We start from the raw sequence: 25,291 nt of genomic DNA on the forward strand, positions 1-25,291 counted from the left end.
ATGACAGGAGCCTCTGAATTCTCGTATATTCCTAGCTATCATCAGATTTCATGAAAGCCAAGAATATAATTTACAGGGACAAAATAGACATTGAGGGCTCCCTAATCAAATTTTGAAAAGACGTGTGTAAGTCCTGTCATCCTTAGGGTGGTCTTCTCCCAAACTTTTTTCCTGTATCTTTTTAGGACTCTGATTTCTTTACCACTGCTAAATAGTGCTAAAGTGCATGTGCTCTCCCTTAAACATGGTGGCATTGGTGTATACCTGATTGCCATATTTAGTTTACTTATAAGTCCCTAGTAAAATGGTATACGATATACCCAGGGCAAGTAATCTAAATGTTACTAGTGGGCATGCAGCACTAGTTGTGCCACCCACACAAGTAACCTTCCAAACCGGTCTCAAGCCTGCCAGTGCAAGGCCTGTATGTGGAGTTTACTCTGACATCGACTTGGAATTTAAAAGCATTTGCCAGGCGTTAAACCCCCCTTTTAGGTCTCGCCTGTCGATGCGCATGCGCATCGAGCTTGCGAGCCTATTGCAGCTTAAACAACCTTTAACTAAGATGCAAGGAATCGTGGCGATTCCTTGCAGTGCCCGTGACTTTTAAGCTCAATGCGCATGTGCATTGAGCTTAAAAGCGCGTGCACAGCCGCAAGCGCCATCTGTTCCTCTCTCCCGCATTCCTGTGACACCTTTTGAAGTGAAGCTTAGCTTCACTTCAAAGGCCCGGCTTCTTAACACCCACATGCCGCTCTCCCCGCTCCGCCCCCTCCCCTGCCCGCCTTGTGCATTTCTCCTACACCCCCTCCCCACAGCAATGCCCTCCATGATGGAAGTAAAATACTTATCTGGATCCTCTAGCTCCTGCTATCCTAGCAGTCTTCCCTCTTAACATACTAACACCCTCTCCCTCATCCAAGAATTTTGCCTTGCAATTTGACTCTACACGAATGGCGGCGTGCCTTTCTTTTCTTCTGCGCGGCTCACCAAACTCTATCTTAGCCCTTCACTCACTCATCGCGACTGCTCTCCCATGGCGGCGTGCCTTTCTTTTCTTCTGCGCGGCTCACCAAACTCTATCTTAGCCCTTCACTCACTCATCGCGACTGCTCTCCCATGGCGGCGTGCCTTTCTTTTCTTCTGCGCGGCTCACCAAACTCTATCTTAGCCCTTCACTCACTCATCGCGACTGCTCTCCCATGGCGGCGTGCCTTTCTTTTCTTCTGCGCGGCTCACCAAACTCTATCTTAGCCCTTCACTCACTCATCGCGACTGCTCTCCCATGGCACGGCCCACCATCTCTCCATATCTGACCCCATCCCGCTCCACTAAACTGACCCCCACCCATGCACTAACCATGACACCTTGAGGAGGTCGCCTGCTGGCACAGGCTTTTCGGCCCTCTCCACTCTCACTCACCATGGCAAGGCTGGTATGGCAGGCAAGCTCCATGCCGCGCTTCAGCTTCAACAACGGCGACCGCGCATTTCTATTCTTCTGCACGGCTTGCCCAGCTCCATGCCACCACAGAGACAGTAATTTGCATGGCTCAAGCAAGTAAGTGCGTCCGCTGGTCATCGATAGATCTCATGCAGCTGTTGTGATTACTGGCGGTGTTTACTCTAACAGACTGCATTCTGCGTGTGTTTTTGTGTGTGTTCACTCCGTCATCTGTTAGTCATACCCTATATGTACTGTGTGTGCGCGCTTTTTTGTGACTGCCGTACATTCAGTCTCCTTCGTGTGTGTTTATGGATGCATGCCACAAGCATTGTTTTTTACTCTGCATTATCCGTTGGCATGATGCCTCTATGCCCAGAGTAGGGGAACAGGGCGATCTCTGTATGCTGTTTGCACACTCCATGTGTGCTATGTCTGTAAACTTGTTTTTTTCTAGCTGTGATGTGGTGTGTATGCGCGGTTCCCCTTTCTTTAGAGGCGAAGAACATCCCTGGGACTCGGGTAAGATGGTCATTCCCCAGTATAATAGCTGTAGATAGGGGTTAAATGTGTGTGTGGTTAATTAGCACGTTTGTTTTCAGCTGATCCTCGCTGATCCTCGTTAATTGATTCGACGTACTAGGATCGCCTGAAAACACAAGCACTTGTTTTCATTTGTCATTAAGTATTCTCGCGCCACTCCATCCACTTGCCATCCCCTTTTAAATCATACAAGTGCACTAATAAATTGCAGCGTTTTGCTATTTCTTTACAAAACTTTTAATACATGACATGTCTGCATTTTTTTTAGGGAAGGCACAGAGTGCGCGTAGACTCGAACCACGTTCACAACTTTGCATGTAATGCCACTCCGTCTCACCATATGTATCAACTATGTTTATATGTTTTAATCGCCGTTTCCCTGAGCACTGTGCCAGCACAGGACAAGGGTATTCACTTAAATTAGGCAGAGCTTCGCCTCCGGAGTCTCTCTTCTGGGCCCCTCCCTGCCAGACCTCACAATATCCCCAGTCCGCATAGTTTATCTCCCTCAAAGGGCCATAAATCTTATCAGGTTACTCATTTGGTACGCTCTCACGTCCTCTCTCCGTTGCCCCTGTGATACAAATGCTTGTTATTTAAAATGCAAATGAGTATTTGTTTTTAAATTTACCCGGGAGGATTCCTTCAACCCTTATCATTTAAACCAACCCTCTCCATTTACCTTTTAAATGTAACCCTATCCTTACTTTCAGCATTGTCATTGTTCCTTTAAACCATTTACTCCTCACGATTTTGCTCACCAGTATTTTTTGTTTCCCATTCATGAGATATTTGTTTCCAGAGTGTTTCTTTTTGTCAGAAACAAAAACATGGCGCTAGCAGTGCACCTTATAAGAAGGGGATTTTCAGTTTCTGCACAGCGGGTGCATTAACCATCCTTCAGTCATGCGCTAGGAATTTTTCACTCCATGTGATGTCTTTCGTACAATCGCTTACTTTAGCCCTTGTAACGAGTTGACACGAGAGAAATACACCCAGGATTCGGGGTTTCTCTGGTCTCGGAATTATCCACTCTGGATCTGATAAACCAGACCAGGAGTCTAATGCAGCTGACATGCCTTGCCCCAGCCCGTCCGCCTGCATACAGCAACATGTAAGGAGCAGGAAAAAGCTTTTCTCAACTGCAGTAACAAGCACTGGCGTTGCCAATAGGTTTCGCATTTGGAAAGTTGGAGCTATTGGTTTTGTAAATGACATTTTATATTTATAGATTGTTATTGACAATGCCAATAACGATGTATAAATATAAAATGTCATTTACAAAACGAATAGCTCCAACTTTCCTACTGCGAGACCTATTGGCAACGCCAGTGCTTGTTTTATTAGGTTACGCCCAGGGCGAAATCTAATGTTATCTCAGTAGTGGGGACTTGAAACCGCCCCTTCTTCCATTGGCTAGCTCCATAAATGGAGGCTAGCCATTGGAAGACATGGTTGTCCATCACTCTTTCCCGGTCAGAACGCCAATCGTGGGCGTTTCTGACTCTTTTTTTAAGTCCCGCCCCTTGTTGCCGTGTGTCCCGGGCCGTGCTGTGATTGGCTGGCGACCTGGGACACCCCCGTGACGTCATTTCCCAGGCCGCGCTGTGATTGGCTGCCGGCCCGGGACCTGATAAGGCTAACTGTTGCTATCTGCCACTAAACGCCACTACTTAAATGAGCAAAAGAGTCATGTGGGTGGAATCACGGGCCAGGGAGAGACATACAAGAGTGGCTTCCATTTTGCAGGTGGAGTACCACCCTTTGAAGAGTCCAATGTCAAAACGGTTGACGATAAAACTCGCAGTTCCAAACCTTGATACATTTCGTTTCACAGACCCCTCTTCTTCTCAGTTCATACATAGTGCGTCACAAAGGCAGTTGGGACTCTTGGTACCTCTTGTACTTTGAACCTGGAGGTTTTGCAGTGGCAAAGTCTGTGATTTGGAGGACCGAATGCTTCGTGGTTGCAAACCCCTTCGGTACGTCAGCTCCATGGACTTGGGAACGGAGCGGATACACAAACAATGCCAGCCGGAGCCGTGCGTGAGTGGGTACATTGTTTGTGTGGTGTGCGTGGATGCATGGTTCTGCCTGTTGTGTATGTGTGCCTATGAGTGGTTGTTTGTGCTGTGTGTGTCTGTAAATGTGGCAACAGAGAAAGGCGGGGAAAGAGAGACAGACAGTGTGACCGCTAGTTAAATAGATGGAGAGAATAAGGAGAAATAAGTCAAAGTTGCTTGGGGGTTGCTCGAGAGAGACCGACTGAGTCAGAACAAGCGAAAGACAAAGTGGGGGTGAAATATATTGTTAATCAATCGGTTCGGTTGGTAGGTAGGTGAGGTAAACTGACACACACTGGATCCGTTATCAGACTAGCCCTTTTAAATCGAATGTTATTGGAAACAATAAAATGCTGAAGAGCGGACGAATGGCTGAACGTAAGTGGCCGACCAAGCGCTGCGCTACAGAAGCGTGTCTTCAGTGAGCGCTCGCCGGGACAGCGCACTGATCCCCGCCCTTGAGGCGCGCCTAGCCACTCGTTTAAAGGGCCTCTCGGAGCACTGGACGCTCATTTATTCGGCTGCGCGGCTGACCATGGAGCCGGGGGAGCAGCTGGGTCCGGCGGGGTGTATGGGCTTTTCTCTGCCTTCAATGGGGCAGGTGCCGAGGGAATTCCCATTGTATTGTGCGCCCCTCCGAACCCTGGTTCCTGGCCAGGCTTGGCAGGCAGCGACGAGGAGAGGGGGAGGGGTGGAGGCCTGGCTCAGACAAGGAGGGTGTGGGGGGACAGAGGGGGGGCTGTACTTGAGGGGGTGCAGGGGCTACAAGCGAGGCGATACTTCTAAGAAGTGGAGGAGAGGAAGGAGGCAAAGAGGAGTGAAAGAAATACCGGGGTAGAAGTGAGCACTGCTTTAAATGGGCCGGTACTATCCGGTATGGAGTACTGGCACTTAATCGCTCCGGTGCAAGAGCAGCACCCTACGCAGAAGCAGTCTGCACCCAGTTCAGCAGAAGTCCTGGAGTGGGGCTCCAACAGAGCCAGCAGAGTACTCCACTTCACCCTGATGCTTCCACTACTACTCACGTTAGTTTCCCTTTTCCCTTTTATCTTATAGCCATTTAGCTTCACTCTTCGACTTTTCGTCGTCAACCACCAGGTAATTCTTTACCCTAGATCGAAACTCGGGAAATTCGGTTTAGTCATCTTGGCATTTTATCTTATTTTTCCATTCTTTTCTCAGTTGACATCAGTTTTTGACGAGATTCCTCGTTTTTGAAAAAACTTGGCATACCTTTTAAGGTACTATGTCTCGTAGGATTTGACTTTCACAGGTTACGGTTCACATAGACTCTTTTCACAACTAACGCTAAGGGTTACGCCACTCATAATACTCCGCACCTGGTAAGCACATTTCACCACTTTGCGTTCACTTCACTTCTTAATGTCCGGGTTTTATACTTTTCTGTACACTTTTCTGTTTTCATTAGGTTCCTTCATCACTTAACGAGCTATAATTGAAGTCCCTGTTTATTTGTCTGGATGAGCACCGTAACCTTTAATATGATTAATTTAATTTGAGCAAGATATGCTTATGATATTTATTGTATTCATTAACGTTGTAGATTCCCCTGACGAAGGGCAGAATTTCGCCCGAAATGCATTAGGAAATGAAAGTGCTACTGTTACCAAATTCACTATGCTGAGAAAAGCATCATTACGCTTGTATTGAAGAAATTCTGCTGAAGACTGAATAAAAGCAGATTTTGGTTCATCATTTACGTTTTTAATTTTTTAGGGATGGTTTGAGCACTTTTTGTTAAATTAATATTTGAGCCTATGACTACTAGTTTTATGATATAATACATGCAAAGTATTCTCGCTACTTTCTAGTACACTTTGGATAAAGTGACACTTTTGTAGTGCACCTTGAGCTCCCGGACATGTATCCGTGCTGATTTTGATTACTTATGTATTAGGGCGGCTGACCGAGTCCCCTACAGGGTGCACACTTGAATTTAATTTTTTTTCTGATTGGATTACTGGGTTTAAATTAGATTTTTTGAGTGCACTTGTGCTGTATTCCTACTTTTTGTTTGTCCACTACAACTCCGATATCCTCTAGGGCCCCTGGGCAGTTTTTCACTGGCATCACCACCATTTTGTTTCAGCAGGTACAAAAATAAGGAACATCACCTAAAGTCAGCATTTTTCCCTTTATCAGTACGTACTGTAAATAGGAAATGTCATAGTGCTTTAAAATGTGTTTTAGACCTGCCTTAATGATCCCTGACTGATAATTAAAATGAACAACGACAGAACTGTCACATTAGACGTGGATATATACTATTTTTTTAAGGTCTATTTAAGTATCATGCCAGGGCCTTCAAAGAATGTTAAATGTGAATAAATAGCAGAGTGGCACTTTTGGGCTATTTTAGGCAATTTGTGGATGGATTTGGGCTATCATGCCATTCCTAACTTCTGGTAAACACTGACTGAAATGGAAGCAGACACAAAGTTGTAGTGTGACCGAGTGAGAAGACAAGGTGCTCTACCGGACGAAATGCAGATTGACCGGGATAAGAGGAAAATAAGAAAGCATTGCTCTGTTTCGTTGGATTTGTTTTTTATGAGGGTGGGGATGAGACATAAAGTGAGGGGGGTGTGATTTTCCCGCCTCTTCTTGTACTCTGAGGTAATTTGCAATTGCTACGTGTTGAAAGGTGGGAGTTTGCCTCCCTTTAACGTGCTGCACTTTAATCTAATGCTCTATTTGGGGGTCGTGGGTGTATGAGTCTGTCTCTCCTCAGTGAACTTTCCTGAGTGGGCTTTCTTTTTGGAGTGGTTGGAATAGTACCCCCACCATGTGTGGGCTCACAGGAATATGGGGCTTTGTTTGGTACGCTGCAAGGAATGATGAATTTGGCACTTTCAGTTGAGGCAGGGTGTATGAGCTCATCTCTCAACATCAGTTCAGGCTTATTTGAATTACGTGTTCTATTGTCAATCAAAAGAAAAATGTATTTTGACAATAAGTCCTTAAACACATAACGTATATAAGCATAACCACTTTTTAGGTCGAGCCTGGGCAGTGCATGCTCTGCTCAGCGAGGCATGCTGTCTTGAGGTATGGCATAGATGCTTCGCCCATTTCCCGCCCGTCTTTTCTATTGGCTCCGGTTACTCTCCTTGCAAAATTGTTGCTTTTCATTTGTGAATAGGCTTAATAGTCCCTTCTTGGTACCGCCTTGTCTGCATTTTAACCTCCTATAACGACTGGACTTTTTACTTGTCATTACACGGTCTACTTTATAAGTCTGTGAGCACTACTTCCTTTAATGATCTTCCGCTATTCCACCCACTGCTTCGCCGCACGCTTTTAGAAATTATTTTTTTTAAATTACAGTGTGATCCACTGGAACTATTGCGACCCTGCTTATTTAATTTACGGCGCGGTCCGCTTTCACTTTAGCGGGCACTCTTATTTATTTATTTAACAGAGTGGGCCGCTTTCACTTAAGCAACTGCTCTACAGAACCTTTCTAAATAAAAATAAAAAAAATCACCTAGGGTGAAAGCACCCCATAAACACTTTTACTTTCATGTTGGCATCGCCCGTTTCTTTAGACGGTGCTCACTGTAGTGTTTAAACCAAAGAGTGGGGCTCAATGTAACCCAAAGGGAAATAGAGCTCCAATATACCGTTAAGTTAAAAAAGTTTTTTTCCTTTTGGGGATTAAATTATCTCAAATTCAGACAGACACCTCATGCAGTCAAATACTCACACTCAATAGGGAACTTATCAACTATTTGTTTGGGAAATGCTCAACAAAAGAAAAAACCTAATTTATAAAAGTATACACCTTTATTTTCAATAAAAATACATGAATCCATATACAGTATCAAATCTAACACAATACATTTAAAATCACCTAAAGTGAAGTGGGAGAAGTATGAAACAAGACAATGCACTTTGTCTTTGGTATATGTTAATTTGGACACTCTGTTGACAACCTGGGGGAGAAATATTTTCCTTATACCCAATACTTAGTTGACAACTCCAAATGTAACCCTTGTGCAATGCGTCGACGCGTTTCGGAAGCTTGTGGTGATATTAGCCTCCTTCCTCAGGACAGTGTGTATAATTTTCTCCACAGTCAGTATTTCACCTAATGCACATAAAACATTATTTTAAGTAAACGGTTTGATGTTAGACCTTTGCATGCTGTCTAAAAATATGTGTAAACAGAAACATCAGCCTCTTTTTTATGCCCTTTTCTCTAGATTGTTTACATAATGAATAACTTTCATTCGTTCACGGTATTGCGGTTCAACTCTTGTTATTTTTCCTTTTATCGGTTTATAACATTTCAACAGCATGATAGTAAGCCTTGCATGTTCTTTCAACAATAACAATTGTGCAACAGCCTAGAAAGCATTCTATTTTCTGTATCCCCTTCCAGACAACATGCCAAAGATCAAAGAGAATTCACAAAATAACGGATCGACAGGGCCACATGTATTAGTGTTTTTTCGTATTGTACAGAGCATTTACCCAGAATAATTCGAAAATAATTCGAAAATAATTTAAACAATAGTCTCACTATCCAACTTTCACACAGTACTTTGACCACACCATCCAAACACCATATCTACACTTTTGCACCTAACTCACCTATGCAAATGCATCTGGGTGGTTAAAAATTGATCAGGACTTCATCTTGTTTGGGGTCGTTTTTTGGTAAATTCAGATCTCCCGCGTACCTGTTGGATATGGATAGGTACAACACATTAGTGTACCCTCCTTCGTGATAGTTAACCTTATCACTCTAGCATCCTAATTTCAAAGTTGGGCTGTTTACCTGTTTAACTTCGACAATTGGTTTATGACGGAGCCTTTCGCTTGAAACAGGATGTGTTTCAGTACTGGATTTCAGTATCCTCGTTCTGCTCCTATTTAAAAGAGAGTATTTCTTTTTAATACCTGATTTTAATGCAGGTTATCTCAGTTTTTTTTTTCCTTTTTTCTCACAACTCGTGTCAAGAATAATTACCTTAAGGTTCTTGTCTTATATTTTAACCTTGGTCATCCCATATATTCTATGTCCGCCAATATGTTTTCTCCTCCCTGTTCTGAGAAAGGAGTAACTAGTTCAATGTTTAATACTCATATTGGCAAATGATCTATTTCAGATTAACTCTAGGGCTCACCTGTTAGAGGAGACCTTTGTTATATGGTAATTTTCGTTCCACCCGGGTATCTAACGCTCGTGGCTGCATGTTAAGATAATACAAGAAGAACATATTTTCTTTAATTATTATTTCGTATATCTGAGTTCCACCGTTTTTAACCTAAAGTGATTTATACATCCAATTTCAACATCAGCTGTGTAAGCCTTGGTACTCGCTCTAGTCTCAGTTATGTTGGTAATTGCATCGAACGACATTGTCAGGGTGGGGTGCTGCTTCCTCTTAGACCGTGAAATTGAAGTAAGGAGATCGGGGTGGGAGAGCACACCGCTAGTTAAATAATTTAATCATGTAATATAATTGTAAAGCATGTGTAATCCAATGGTGCTGCAGTGTAACACTTGCTGTCTATCAAGTGTGGACTAAACAAGAAGAAAAGGTGCTGCCGAACGCGGTAGCACACACTGTGCACTTGTGTCCCGTAGGACTTTAGCAATGTAATAAACTAATAATTAGTAAACAATCACCATGCAAAAAAGAGATTCTTCGTGTTGTAGCAAAAACAATTGTATTCATCGAAAATGCATTAAGTCATCATTATGGACTATTGTTTATACAATGATTGTAGATAGCTTGTAGGCAGTTCAAAAAATATCAATATACAGTCATTACTTCATGACATTTACAATGACAAATACATTAGTGTAATACAGTTTACAAATGCTTGAGAACAGCCCGATGCATTTCGGGACATTTATGTCCCTTCCTCAGGGGCAATCTACAAAGAAAACAAGATACAACTTACTACTGATGAAATGCAAATTAAATGAGTATACATAAGACATCCATGGGAGAGAGAAGTATTACTAATGAGATTATGAGTAACACATAGTCTGAGATTAGTTAAAACATACCACTGATTGTAATTCTTCCCATGTGATTTATTGCATCAAATGTCCATGTGGCATGGCATATGTTGGTAAAACTTCACGTAAATTGAAAATTAGAATTACCGAACATAAGAGTCGGATTCGCACCCAAAGTACAACTTCGAGTTTAGCAACCTATTGGGAGGAGGCAAAACACGCTATATCCCAGTTAAGGTTCCAGATTATTGAACAAATCACTGTCAGACCAGGTTTAGATACAAACAGACTAGTACTCCAAAGGGAACTCTTTTGGATTCAAACACTAGGGACAATGTACCCGACAGGTCTCAATGATCGTTTTGATATGTCTTGTTTCCTGTGACGATCTTATGAATGTTGTTTTACATATTTTTGTCAGAATTTTCATTTCAAGTAGTGTTTTTATGCATTATCTTGTACTGTGGTCCCGCCATATGTTTGGCCTGTATGCATTTCTTGATTTTCTTACTTATGACTGCACTGCATTGGTTGTTAATCCACTCTACATCTAGAGAAATGCTTTCTTTATTTTCCTTTTTTTTGTTTTGTGGTTATTACTTTTTATGGTTTTTCCTCATACACACTTTTCTGGTTCTTCTTTTTATTTGGTAATCATCGTATCACTTTTTGGTTCCTCTTCACCTTTCGCTTTTCCATTTATTCTCCTCGAGTTTGCCATGCACGGGTTCATTGTTCTAATTTCTAGACTTCAGTATCTTAGGATACCAGCAGTATGTACATGTATTTTACGAAGTCCCCCACCCACGGCTGTTTAGATTGTTGCTTGTCAGATTCCCTTTCTCCAGCGTTCTTTGCAACAATTTGTCTGGCGGACACCATTAGTTTGAGTAGCTGTTATCAGTACCACGTGGGGCTCTCAGTTCGTTTTCGTCATACTTTTATTTCTGTTTCTTTTACCCCAGCTTTATCTATCACGTTGTTCATCATATGCTTATTCTCCATCCCGGAGATTGGTACAGTGTTCCTCACACCACACTCCAACATGGCGCCTACTCTTTTGCCTCACTCAGTCCTCTGTCTATGTTGACTGTGGCACTACACCCCGCACACTTTTAATTCTCGACGCCAGCAGCGGCAGGCATCCACTGACGACGGAGTTACCTAGCATAGGACACGGAGTTATCGTTTGCTCCCCGGTAAGTTTAGGGCCATTGGTTTCTTTAATTTTTATTTAGCGAGGGCCATAGGAGCCACATGCCTTTTCCTAAAGCGGTCGACATTCTTTGCTTCAGGTTTATCACCGAGGAATTGTTACAGCGTGCAGTAAGGCACATGAGGGTTCGTTTGGAGTAATATCAGCAGCTTGCACTCCCGCAATCTTTAGGTGAGCTCCCTGTGTGGCATCCACCAGATTAATTAAGTACTGTTACTGCACGTGTCTAGGTGTGGCTACACTAGTTGTGTTCTGTTGCAGCTTTCTGCTACCCTGCAGACCCATTCATTTCGATCGAGTTGGCAGCTGCCCAAACCTTTAGATCCCTACGAGATCATTAAGCCAGGTACCCCTGGGGACATTATTCGTCATCTCAAACTTATCGTGATTCTTTTTTTGGGTTGCACAACAGGTGAACTTGTTTTCTTTACTCTTTCACTCAGTCAATTTACTATTGATTCCTGTCAGTGGTTGTGATCAGTGACGCACTACTTTTTTTTACTACTCTCAAGCCAATCAGAACCTTCACTTCACTATGGTATCTTGGAGGCACCCTTTTTTTCAGCTATTGATTTTTTTACCTTGGACATGTTTGATTTTCTATACCTTCAGGATTCTCATTCAGTTAGCAGTATCCTTTTTGTTATAAGCAGACTGTGTGTTACTCATAATCTCCTTAGTAATACTTCTCTCTCCCATGGATGTCTTATGTATACTCATTTAATTTGTATTTCATCAGTAGTAAGTTGTATGTTGTTTTCTTTGTAGATTTCCCCTGAGGAAGGGACATCAATGTCCCGAAATGCATCGGGCTGTTCTCAAGCATTTGTAAACTATATTACACTAATGTATTTGTCATTGTAAATGTCATGAAGTAATGACTGTATATTGATATTTTTTGAACTGCCTACAAGCTATCTACAATCATTGTATAAACAATAGTCCATAATGATGACTTAATGCATTTTCGATGAATACAATCGTTTTTGCTACTACACGAAGAATCTCTTTTTTGCATGTTGATTGTTTACTAATTATTAGTTTATTATATTGCTAGAGTCCTACGGGACACAAGTGCACAGTGTTTGCTACCGCGTTCGGCAGCACATTTTCTTCTTGTTTAGTCCACACTTGATAGACAGCAAGTGTTACACTGCAGCACCATTGGATTACAAATGCTTTACAATTATATTACATGATTAAATTATTTAAATAGCGGTGTGCTTTCCCACCCCGATCTCCTTTCGTTTAGAAAGTGGACATTTCTCTGACCTTACTGCTCTGTGTGCCTTTCAGCCTGTCCCCAATACACGTCTGAGATGGGTGAGAGCGACACTTAGTGCATTCCCTCTATACAGCCACTAACACAGGAAGGGTGGGTGTGACAGAGAACTCATCTTCATTCATCTACATTCTGATAGCAGGACTGAGGCAGAAAGAGGGAGGGAAAACTGACTCACCTGAATAGGCAGTGTTCTGTGTCCCAAACAAAGGGCTTATTACCTACTGCTGGTGGTCTGGAGCCAGGGTTGGAATGAAAGGTGGACCTGTGCACTTCAAGATACAACTGGGTATAAGTACTGGGGCCCTGACCCTGCCAAGACAACACACTACTGGACTTGTGAAGAACTTTGCCAGGAGTAAGGACTGCTGAGCTACAAGGATAACCCTGTCTGACTGCTGCTCTGAAGGAACAGCTTTCTGCTTTGCTGAGCTGCCCTTCAGCCTGCTGATCTCTGCCCTAGTGAGGACAAGGACTCAACGCAGATCACTTGAACGCAGAGTGACTCTAAGAGCTTGCTGACTTGCCCCCTCTTCTGAAGTCTCAAGGCCATCAAATTCTTACTTCAACTCTGCAACAGCACCTGAATTCCGCCATCTGTTAGTCCTACCCTGCCAAGTGGTGCCAGTTCTGTGCCCTTGAAAGGTGAATTTTGCTGTTCAGAACCATCAAATTCGACGCAGAGACAACTTTGCGCTGATTGGAGGTGATGCATTGGCCTTCGCGCTGATGCAGGATCCAATCGACATCGCCACGACGGACTGTACAGTTCGATGATGGGCATCGCAGCTGAATGACAAAGCAATGGCTGCATCATAAAGGGGTGATTGACAAAGCCTTTATCAATTGCGCGCATCAAAGCTGATGCTTCTTCTCCATCCACAATGACGAAGCATCTCCTCACCTCCTTGCATCGAGTCTTCGACATTTGCCCCATCCAAGGTACTTTGTCAGTGGGATCTGCCCGAGTCTTGTAGCCGGCCTGCCCTCTATTGCGGTTGGCCTGAACTTTGGTTTCACCCCTGTCTAGCATTGCCTCAAGTCACCCTTTAGCACTATTGACTTCTAAGCACTATTTATGATTTAAATCTCTGGTTCTACTTATTGGATTTGTGTCCTTTTGGCCTTGTTGTACTCATAAAATTATTCTCTACCTTTCTAAACCTGTGTGTAAAATGTTTGTGGTGTTTTCTTTGTGTTACTGTGTGTGTGTGTTGCACAAATACTGTACACACTGCCTTTTTAGATACGCTTGACTGCTGTGCGCCAAGCTACCAGTGCGTGAGCACAGGTTATCTTTAAGTGTGTATCTAGCTTACCATGACTAGGATTGTAGTTCCTACTTGGACAGGGTGCCTACATCTGCCAACTAGAAACCCAATTTCTAACAATGTGCCAGCACGATATATAGGGATATTGATCTGTAGTGTAGTTCCTATGGTAAACTTCATGCAGGACCTGCGCTGTTTATGGATAACATATACTGTGGGTCTTTTGGCAGACTGACTGTACACCCCCGCCAAATATGTTAGCCTATGTTTTGCATTAGCTAGCTCGCAGTGCCACTAGAACCTCCTTTTATCAGAGATATTAGAGTACTAATATGAAATATAACAGATCTGGAGATAAATCATTTTGTGGCTATTCCTTAAAAAAAACAGATGTGCGCAGAATAATTGTATTTGTTACAGTTTGTAGAACACTAACTTCCCTGACATTCTGCTAGAATTAAAGTGCCTGATATAGTTATTGTGTCCAGTCTACTTCATTCCGAATACCAAGTAGACATGAGCTACTGCATATGTATGCAAACTGTTCAAGTAAATGACTGTCTGAGGATATGCCTCGCAATTATCCCATCACTAGCAATAAGGCTCTCAAACAATAACTGTCACAGACTTTTGACTCCCCAATACTTATTCACTCCTAGTTATGTTACTGTGGGAACTGTCAAGGATCACCCCAAAAGCCTCAGCTCAGTGGACCACAGCCGGTTCGAGTTCGCAAAGAAATTACACATCATTTGGCCTCCTATCCATCAAATGAGCTCATTTAAGCACATTTCACAGGTCTTTCTTGAACCCATGTACAGTGATTCAGGTCTTTAGCTGGTGTTTGATCTAACAGATTGTTCTCACACTATAGTGGTGGATTTCCCAGAGTGCTGCCAGCTATATTTTGATGGGGATCTTTACACATTGTGAGGAGTCAGATCAGTGCAAAAGCAAAACGTTGATCCATGCTGTCTCTTAATGGTTGCGATGTCACCTGAGATGAAGGGGAACATAGCAATAGAACTACAAGACTAAGTACTGTGAATAGCTTGTACAAACTTCTTTCATGACCAGGTACTTAAATTTGATCATCCTTAATCCAGTCCCTTTTTGCTAGAAATCTCTGTTAACTGAGGATCTGAGAAAAGTGATTTATTCAACATCTCATTTGACAATCGAAATCCTTTGACAATATGCTGTATTCTGGTGTCTCTTTTTGCCATTGTTGTTTAGAAAAGTAGCCCGGGATTTAATCCTGACTTAATCTTTGTGTCTGTTTTGGGTACTAGCCTTGACCGGCAGAGTGCCCTAAACACTTTATCAACTTTTCCCACTCCTTTGCTCTCAAACAGTGCTTCACTCTCAGCATTGTACCATTTCCAAAGCTCAGTATGCAAATCCACTCTTTCTTTTCTCGAAACAACATTGTTGCACTTCCTTTCGTCTCTCCTGTCGTCTCCTCCCGCATCCTTCCTCTATTTATGTCTCTCCTTCCCTCCTCTCTCAATGTATTGAGACCGAACTATTTTGTTTGATGCCCGATGGAGCTACCTTGTTTAGCTATAGGGGAGATGGGCCGTGGATTCCCTCCTTGGTCGTCACCTACCCAGTCGGTCTTTAGACAGACTTCCTCTCGTCTCTACGGTTGTCTCTTCCCTTATCCTCACTTTCCCTCCTCCTCTACCCCCCACTATTTTCTCTCTCCTCCCCTAATTGTATTGCTGATTGTTTGATATAATGTTTACTTGTTGATCTTTTCTGGTATATTGTTGAACCACATTGTTACACTTCCTTTCGTCTCTCCTGTCGTCTCCTACCGCATCCTCCCTCTATTTATGTCTCTCCTTCTCTCCTCTCTCAATGTATTGAGACTGAACTATTTTGTTTGACGCCCGATGGAGCTACTTGGTTTAGCTATAGGGGAGATGGGCCGTGGATTCCCTCCTTGGTCGTCACCTACCCAGTCGGTCTTTAGGCAGACTTCTTTTCGTCTCTCCTTATTGTCTCTTCCCTAGCTCCTATCCTCTCTCCCCTGAATCTCTCCCCTTGTCTGCCCTGGGATCACAGCTTACTGGACTTTGGATGTTGCCTTGACTCATCTACCGGTTTGAATCCCCATCACCCTTCCCCTCCTCTTCCCATGCTGTTTCTCTCATCCTCCCCTTCCCTCCCCTTTCCCGCCCTCATTATCTGTCTACTTCCCGTACTCCAACCCCCCCTCCCCTGAATCTCTCACCTTGCCTGCTTTTCCCCTTTCGTATTTGTGCTTATTGTTATCTTGACCTTACATGTAACTATGTTGCCATGCTCTAAGAACTGTGTAACCTTTGTAATGATGTAACCTGTAACTATGATCTGATGCTCATGTAAAGCGCTCTGATACCTCCGGGTCTAGCCTGCGCTATATAAAACTTAAAAAAAATATATATATATTTTTTTTAAATAAAATGATGGACGGAGTGCTGAAACTTTTCAACCTGTTTCGGGGTATTACCCCTCATCAGCCAGGCTCGCAGTGGCACATCAAGCAAGGGACTCACGTCTAGGCATATCCTCGGCCACTTAGGGCGAACATAGCAAACACAAGATGATGGACAGAGTGCTGAAACCTTTCAACCACTCACCCCCAGTCACAGATCTGTGTTTAATCCATTGTTCGTTTGCTCACTATGCCTCCCCAGTTTGGACCCAGCCATATGAAAATCCGTCTGGACCCTGTTTCTAATTGGAACAGACCAGCCCGAACTGCCAGGCCAGGTCCTCCCTGGGTCGGAAACAAGCATCCTCGGACCGGTTTTGGGGTATTACCGCCTCATCAGCCAGGCTAGCTTGAATCCAGTGGTAAACATGGCAGTTTTGGTATTCCAGGTAGGGTCTTCCTCTCCTCCTGCACTCCTCATGTTTCCCTGTAATACAGGCAGGCATAACTGTAGGGTTTAGTCTTTGCAGTTTTGTACTGGCAATTTTCTCCTTTGTGACGGAAAGTCTAATGCAAGTGACCACCTGAGTTATCAGTAACTCTTCAGTGCACTCTTCTCTCCGCAAGGAAATTGAGCTATGTCTTGTGCACAACATAGCTTTGTGAGCAGCTCTTTACCAGAGATGGTATGTGAAGCAAAGCCCCTTTAGCATTCTATTAGTACTAGTTTACTGGCACACCATAAACTACAGGTTTCAAGCAGAGAGCAGAAGACACACCAAAGGGAGGAAAAGACACACATTAACTCTAGGCACAGAGGGCTAGATTATGATGTAGTGTAATGCATATGAATATATGATTACATTGGTGCTTGTTGTGTCAAGAAACTGAAGAGTTCACAAAAAAACATGCAAAGCACTGCCCAATTTGCTTACTAGTTGTGGGTAAAATAACTTGTAAGGTAGTTGCATGAGCAAGATGACTGTAGTGATTCCGACTGGGTATATGCTGGAGAACAAATGAGAGCAAGGAAAGAAGCAAAACAAAACGGGAACGCAAACCAGGTGGTGGGGAATAGTTAACATGCTTGGGAAATGTCAGGTGAATGGCTCCTGTGTTAACCGGAAAGCAACTTGCACAGTTGCCAGTTCCAGGGGATACCAGACCCCCAAAATTATACCAGCATTGCCTGAAAACTGAAATTCTGTCACTTATGGGAGCCACCATATCCAATTAAATGAGTTCCTGGTATGAGTGCAACACCACCATCTTGGTCTTTCAGTGTGGCCTTAAAAGATGTCATGCCAGTAAAATATTTTATGCCGCAAAAGTGCTACCACCAAGGGTGAGTACATAGTTGACAGGTCTGCTCTTCCATACGTGACTCCAAGCAAAACCTCGTTTTTCATCCTGTCCACGAGGTACATTGCAGTACATATGCAAACTAAGTGCAAGACAACATGACCTTACCTATGGAAGGAGTAGAGCACAGGATACAAAGAACCCCTCCCTAAAATGAGGATCAGACCAGATAACAGCAGCTCCTCTTTTCAGAGAGGGAAGAAGGCTCAAAACACCAGCCCTCTCCAGGGCAGTTGGAAATTCAGCATGCTATCAATAGACAACCAGACACAAAGGCTTTACTATAGCAGAGTGAAATGTTGGAAAGGTGTAAGAGAAACACATAGGTGTATGTGATTTTATTTTGACTTTAGTAGCCTCTGAATTCTACTGCTCATTTCCTAAGACATTTCTCTGGCTTTGAGCATATGTTGTTTAAGAGCAACAATTCTACACTTGGCTTCCGTGACTGTTTAGAAAAAATAATATTGTTAAGAAATTATTAGGGTGTATACACAAAAAGCAAAATGAAAATTCACAAGTCTTAAAACAGTGTAAATGTGAAGAAATGTACATTTGAAGGTTAGAAAATTGGTTAGTTGGTGTCTTGATTGGGAGCCTCAATTCTTAAGTGAAGCACTGGTGTGTGCTGGCAAAAAGTGAGCATGCAATAGGAACAAAAAAGATGAAATTATATTTGTGTATATATATGTCTAGCATATCCCTTCGACTTTTAGAAATAAAATACATTTTTTAAATACTTCAACCGTCTCGTCAAAATGAAAGTTTGAATCTGTTTGTGTATTTTTCTGTTAGTAAATTAAATCAAATATTTCATAAGTTGTTTGTTAGATGTATACTTATTTTTGTATCTTATCTATTGTTCTGGGGTTCAATTAGTAGAAATTGATTACTACTGGAATCCATGGTTTCCAGTAGTGATTTAGTGGAGTCACATAAGACAGAAGTTTAGGAAAGACTGTTTTAAAGCCTTTATGACCTCACCAAACTCCGGACTAGCTTTGTTGTTCAGTTCATCCAAGTCTCTGCTTTCTGTATTGCTATCACCTTGAGACCTAACTTGCCAGGCTATGTTGGGGTTCTAAACTGTGAGCTTTGATAATGCTTTGGCCCACTTAAATGTTTATGTGCCTTGACCTCTAAAAGGCCTAGTCCTGCATAATCTTTGTGAATTGAGATGCAGATTCCCCAAGCAATGAACGTCTGCACCGTACAGCCCTTACTTGAGGTCTCCAGGCACCTTAAAGGGAGTTCTACTTAAATTGGGCCAGGAAGCTCAAGTCAACCATCGGAGAATACAGACTTTTAAAATAGAATACATTCTTTATTTCTAAACTTCACAATAGTGAAAGACACACAATAGTCAATACGATATCAAATAAGCATACAGCAAGTTTAAAGCCTAACACAAATTACTGCTCTAATGCAGATAGCCATACCAATCAGAACACGTGAAATCCAAGACTGTCAAGGTATTGCGAGAGAGGGATGACAACATTGTTCCATTCCACATACCCAATAGGCCATCCCTGCCTTACAGGGTAAGTTATTCCTCCTTGGAAGTCCACCTCCCTCCACCCCCCCGTAATGCCTCCCGTGGGGATATCCTACACAATAACATCATGGTATCCCGAAGAAGTAGGTGGTGGGATAAGAGATAAGAGATCTGGGTGGGAGACACCCACCTCTGCCAGCTATCGCTGGGTATGCTCATAATACAGTCAGTTTTTGTGGAATTGGTTGACTGAGGTCTGATCCGAAAAGTCACTATACCTTCGGTACTCAGTGCTGTCTGTTTGCTGGACACACAATTTCCATGGCCAACCTTTGACTGCAGTACACAAAATATGAATATGCCTCCCAATGGGGAGGAGTCGGTCCCCACCTTTGTCTCTTCCTTGCAGTTTTTCAGGCCTGGCTACGCACAGCTTTAACTATGGCTTTTGGTACCAGTGCTTTAAAATATACACAGTGAGCTTTTACTTTGCTTAGACACGTATGCTATTGTTATTGTCTGTTTGGTGCATTATTCCACCTCCTATTGTGTATTTGTAATATAGTGCAAGAAGGACTATTTTAAGACTAAACTGTACACCTAATCATTACACTTTGTCACATTCAATTTTTGTATCACATACATACACTACCATTAAAAACACCATTATCCCAATACACATTCCCATATAACCAAAAGCACATCACCAATACCACCACCATTGCCGCATCACCCTCAGTGCCACCATTAATACCACACCACAACTAATCATGCACCACCAACTCCTGTAACACCACAAAGAATATGACGAATGTCACTAATACCACCACCATGAATACCATCAATACCACCACCAGCAGAAAGAATACAACCTTCAGCATAACCAACAATGCCACAACCAGCATCAACAGTACCAACCAATACCACCACCACAAATACTACTCCACCACTAGTCACCCCAGTCCAACCAACATCAATACCACACCTGGCCAGTACAACTAGTGTCACACTACCACTAATACCACACTTGCAACAACACAACACCACCAACACTAAAATACCATACAACCACCTATGTTACTAATACCAATATCCGTATCAATACCACCACATCCAATATCAATATCACTAATATCATCGCAATCGCAAATAGCATTAGGACCAATACCACTATCGCCACCATTAATGTTAATACTACTGCTACTTTCACCACCATTACCACTTCTACCACACCATAACTACTATCAATAACCCCAGCACCACAATGCTAATGCCACCTATGCCACCAGTAATAACAGCACCAACACCACCACTAATACCATCACAAACCATTGTCATTGTATGGTCAGAACACCTGCCAATACTTGTTTTAAATGTTTTCCTTTTATAAGTATTGCAGTGCCCACTTTGATAGTAGTACAGTATAGAACATATACACTGAAATGACATCAGGAGTTAGCAGGGATCCTGATCAGCCATATCTTTATAAAAAGAAAATGAAGATATGCATTAACGTGGATGTAAAGAGGTTTAATTGTTTGTAGAGGAAAATATAGTGTGAATAGTTACAATATAGAAATGATTCAACTCAGATCTGCTAGATCTACAGCACTGGTAGTTCTTTGTGTGATCCTAAGCAGGCTAGATTACTGTAGCACCTTGCTCTTAGGAGCTCTGGAATACCTGCTCAATCGACTTCATAGAGTTCAAACAGCAGTGGCAAAATTGGCCCTGAACGGAAAACAACCATTACGACGCGGTCTTAACACCGCAGTGCCATTACAACGCGAATTTTAGAACGCAAGTCGTTACCACGACTTGCGCTGGAGGGCGCTCTAGACTAAGGAATAGTGTGATTTACTATTCCAACACCTTCCCTACTGTACATAGGCTGGAGTTGAAATAGTAAATCATACTATTCCTAAGTCCAGCACCCTACAGCGCAAGTCGTGGTAACGACTTACGTTGTAAAAGTTGCGTTGTGATGGTACTGTGGGTTATGTACCGCGTTGTACTATCATACATCCGCCCTGAACAGACCCCGTAGATCCTCGGTATCCTTGTCTTTGAAAGATTTTACTGGTAACTGTCAAGACAAAGAATCATTTTTAAGTCCCTTTGTATTGCTTTTAAATATTTACATGGATTTGGTTTGACCCCCCTGCAAAACGGAATAAAATGATACATCCCCAGTAGGAGCTTACGCTCCTCTTCAGCCAATCTGGCCGTGTGGCCAAATTTAGACAAGCATTTACAATGCAATGGTCTCGGCATTGTTAAAGTTAGAGCTATTGGCATTGCTCATGACATTATTTTTATTTACGTTTTTGTTTTTAAAACATATAAATAAATGGCATTGTCATTTACATTGCCAATAGCTATATCGCTCGCAAACGCGAGACCTATTGCATTTGCACCCACACAAAGAGCCACACACACAAAGCCACCCACACACACATACAGAGCCACCCACACAGTCATTCACATAGAGCCACCCATACACACACAGAGCCACCCACACAGAGCCACCTACACAGAGCCACCTACACACACACAGAGCCACCCTCACACAGACAGAGCCACCCACACATAGAGCCATCTATAAAAAAGCTACCCACACAGAGTCACACACACAGAGCCACACACACACACAGAGCCACACACACACACACACAGAGCCACTCACACACAGAGCCACTCACACACAGAGCCACACACACACAGAGTCACACACACACACAGAGCCACACACACACAGACAGAGCCACACACACACACACAGACAGAGCCACACACACACACAGAGCCACACACACAGACAGACAGAGCCCCACACACACAGACAGACAGAGCCACACACACAGACAGACAGAGCCACACACACAGAGCCACACACACACAGAAACACACACACAGAGCCCAACACACACACAGAGCCAAACACACACAAATACAGAGCCCAACACACACAAATACAGAGCCCAACACACAGACACACAGAGCCACACACACACACACAGATAGCCACACACACACACAGAGCTACACACACACACACACAGAGCCACACACACACAGAGCCACACACACACAGACACACAGCCACACACACACACACACACAGACACACACACACACACACACACACTTCCCTTCCTTTAGGTTTGAGAGGCTTGGAAAATCTTAATTCTTTTAAAAAAACTTTGAAAACTCACCTGTTTCCCAGGGCAATGTAATCATGTATTGTAGGTGTAAGTGTCAGGACAGTCTAAGCGCCAGGATGCCCGTTGGGTGACAGATTTCGCGCTATACAAGAATACCTATACATACATACATACACACACAGAGCCACACACAGGGAACAGAGGGCAGAAAAACAATCACAACGAGGGAACAGAAGGCAGAAAAACAATCACAATGAGGGAACACAGGGCAGAAAAACAATCACAACGAGGCAACAGAGGGCAGAATCACAATCACAACAAGGGAACAGAGGGAATAAAAACAATCACAACGAGGGAACAGAGGGCATAAAAACAATCACAACGAGGGAACAGAGGGCAGAATCACAACGAGGGAGCAGAGGGCAGAATGACAACAAGGGAACAGAGGGCAGAATCACAACGAGGGAACAGAGGGCAGAAAAATAATCACAACGAGGGAACAGAGGGCAGAAAAACAATCACAATGAGGGAACAGAGGGCATAATCACAATGAGGGAACAGAGGGCAGAATCACAATGAGGGAACAGAATCACAACGAGGGAACAGAGGGCATAATCACAACGAGGGAACAGAGGGCAGAAAAACAATCACAACGAGGGAGCAGAGGCCAGAAAAACAATCACAACGAGGGAACAGAGGGCAGAATCACAACGAGGAAACAGAGTACAGAAAAACAATCACAACGAGGGACCAGAGGCCAGAAAAACATTCACAACGAGGGAACAGAGGGCAGAAAAACAATCACAACGAGGGAACAGAGGCAAGAAAAGCGAGCACTCAACAAGGGGGCACGGGGTGGAGGGAGAGCTTACCTGCGTTATCCAAGCTGCGGGCCGGGGGACACATAAGTTCCTCCTCCCCGGGATCCTGCGTACGGGGCAATCACAGCGCTCGCAATCCAGAAAATGTTACGGGAAAGCTCGGCCGAGCCAGCACCTGGGGCGCGGGAAGGCGCTGCGCGGGCGGACGGGGCAGTCAGCTCATCAGATCCAGTTCAGCGGCAGCCCGGGGAAATCTCAGCGCAGCCTTCCCTGGCAGCGCCGCCCGGCCAGCGCCAAGAAGCCAAACAACAATCCACACAAACAGTGACAAACTGTGCCTGCCCCCGGCGCCAGCGATCAGGAGAGAGTCAGCGCCGGCTCGGACCCTGCAGGGCAGAGGGACGTGTGCTGCACTCGCTGCTCCCAGGGCTGCTGCACCTTCCTGCCCGCCTCCTTTCATTCCCCTCTCCGGTGCGTGGTGCGCTCCCAGCTCCGCAGGAAGGACAGCGACAGCAGGTACCCCTCGGAGCTGCAGTTACAATCTCCCCAGTAACATGGCGGGCGGCCTGAGGAGCGGTAGAGGGAGGGAGGGAGATGGGCTGCCATGGAGCAGGAGGGAGGGAGCGGGTCAAAGGGAAAGTGCTGCTCCTGCGGGGGTGATCGCCGCACGAGTCACTTGAGCTCGCGTCACTCCACCCACTCCTCTCCCACTGTGGCCGCAATGATCGTATCTCCCGCACACTTCCAGTAAGATGTCATGACGTCAAACAGCAAAAGTTGACTCTGCAGTGACAGCCAAACAAAAATAAACACACAAAGACGCGGGCAGACGGGCAGCAGGAGTCTGTAAGCCCCGTCCTTTTCGCATTGGGGGGTGCGTTTTTCTTTAGAGAAAGAAACAAAAAAAACACGCCCCTCAATCCGAAAAGGACGGAGCTTACAGCGAAAAGAGATCGTCACAGAGACCTCTTCTCCAATGGCTGGCCACTGTTTAGGAGGCCAGCCAATGGAGAAGAGGGGCGGGTTTAAGCCTCACTACTCTGAGACATAAGATCTCGCCAGCGAGACTGCGCATGCGCAGCCTACGCTAGCCGAGACCTAAAAAACCAGGCAAGGGGGACGGGTTTTCCTCATTCAAGCAGCTCGGAAAAGGAATCACCTTCCTGATGCCGAGAGACTTTTCTCTGATTTTAATATTGTTCTATACTGTTTTCGGACTGCCACCCAGCACAGAACTTGTCATTTCCACTCACAACCAGTAAGGCAAAAGCGCCGGGATACCAGTTAGATGGCAGTAGCGCTTTACAAGTGATATGAATAAATAAATAGATGCAGGATCAGTCAATGTTTTTAATGCCGGTTGGGTGGGATCCTAGCCATATTACTAGGGAGCACTTATAAATAAGTCAAAAATGTGTACGGCATTTTTTGTATTTTGGAATTGAGGAACCTTAAATAATGCTTTGTTTTATGACTTGAACCCACTGGCTAAAGTTAGAACCAGGTGTGTTTGACCATTCCGGTGATCACATAAAACTCACATAAAGTGATGGAAGCAATGATTGCTAATATTCTAACCACTGGCATCACTGTTGTGTGTTTGATTTAACACCCTATGTGTCCAAGGGTTTGTTCAGAAATGGGTCTCTTGTTCACTCTGTCCACAGAATCCAAGATATACCTCTCTGTTAAAGCCCAACAAGGTCGAAACCGGTCTTAGGTTTCTTGTGGTTTCTTCTTGAGGGAGCCTCACATGGCAGTTCAGGATGGACTGTTTCTGTGAGGACCACGGTCAATATTAATTTACATAAGACAAGCCTCTGCCTAGAGTGGCACAATGGTCGCGCAAATGATGGATTGAAATGCCACCCAAAGCAATTGCCAGTTGTTTAGACCAGTAATTCCCAAACATTTTAGATTCACGACCCAATTTTTAAACTGACAAACCTTCGCTATACACCTAGCTTTAAAGAACATAAGGTGGGGATTCCTTTTTTTTTAACTTAAGCATCCTGTAGTAGTGTACTGTCATTTACGAACAGCATATTTTACATTGAAATGGCCACTAAATTTGTACAGGCATACAGTTCAACTGAAAAAACTATATTGCACACAAATAATAATGTGGTGAAATCGGGTTTTGGTGAATATTCATCATTTGTGCATTGTCAAGTGTCTTGATTTGTTTGATCATATTGACATTTTATTTCC

General features: G+C 43.7%; 1 protein-coding gene and 1 long non-coding RNA gene across 2 annotated transcripts in view; one reads left to right on the top strand and one right to left on the bottom strand.

The window, feature by feature from the left end:
• WWC2 (WW and C2 domain containing 2) overlaps positions 1-25,291 on the top strand; it is a 1,026,812-nt gene that overhangs the window by 989,637 nt on the left and 11,884 nt on the right. The window lies entirely within an intron of this gene.
• LOC144821713 (uncharacterized) lies at positions 8,117-8,903 on the bottom strand. Its single transcript, XR_013608400.1, has 3 exons — positions 8,854-8,903; positions 8,667-8,755; positions 8,117-8,160 (listed from the first exon to the last, which is right to left on the bottom strand). It is a non-coding gene; the product is annotated as an uncharacterized LOC144821713 (long non-coding RNA).

Source organism: Lissotriton helveticus, chromosome 2_2 (assembly GCF_964261635.1).
Source record: "Lissotriton helveticus chromosome 2_2, aLisHel1.1, whole genome shotgun sequence".
Lineage (NCBI taxonomy): Eukaryota > Metazoa > Chordata > Amphibia > Caudata > Salamandridae > Lissotriton > Lissotriton helveticus.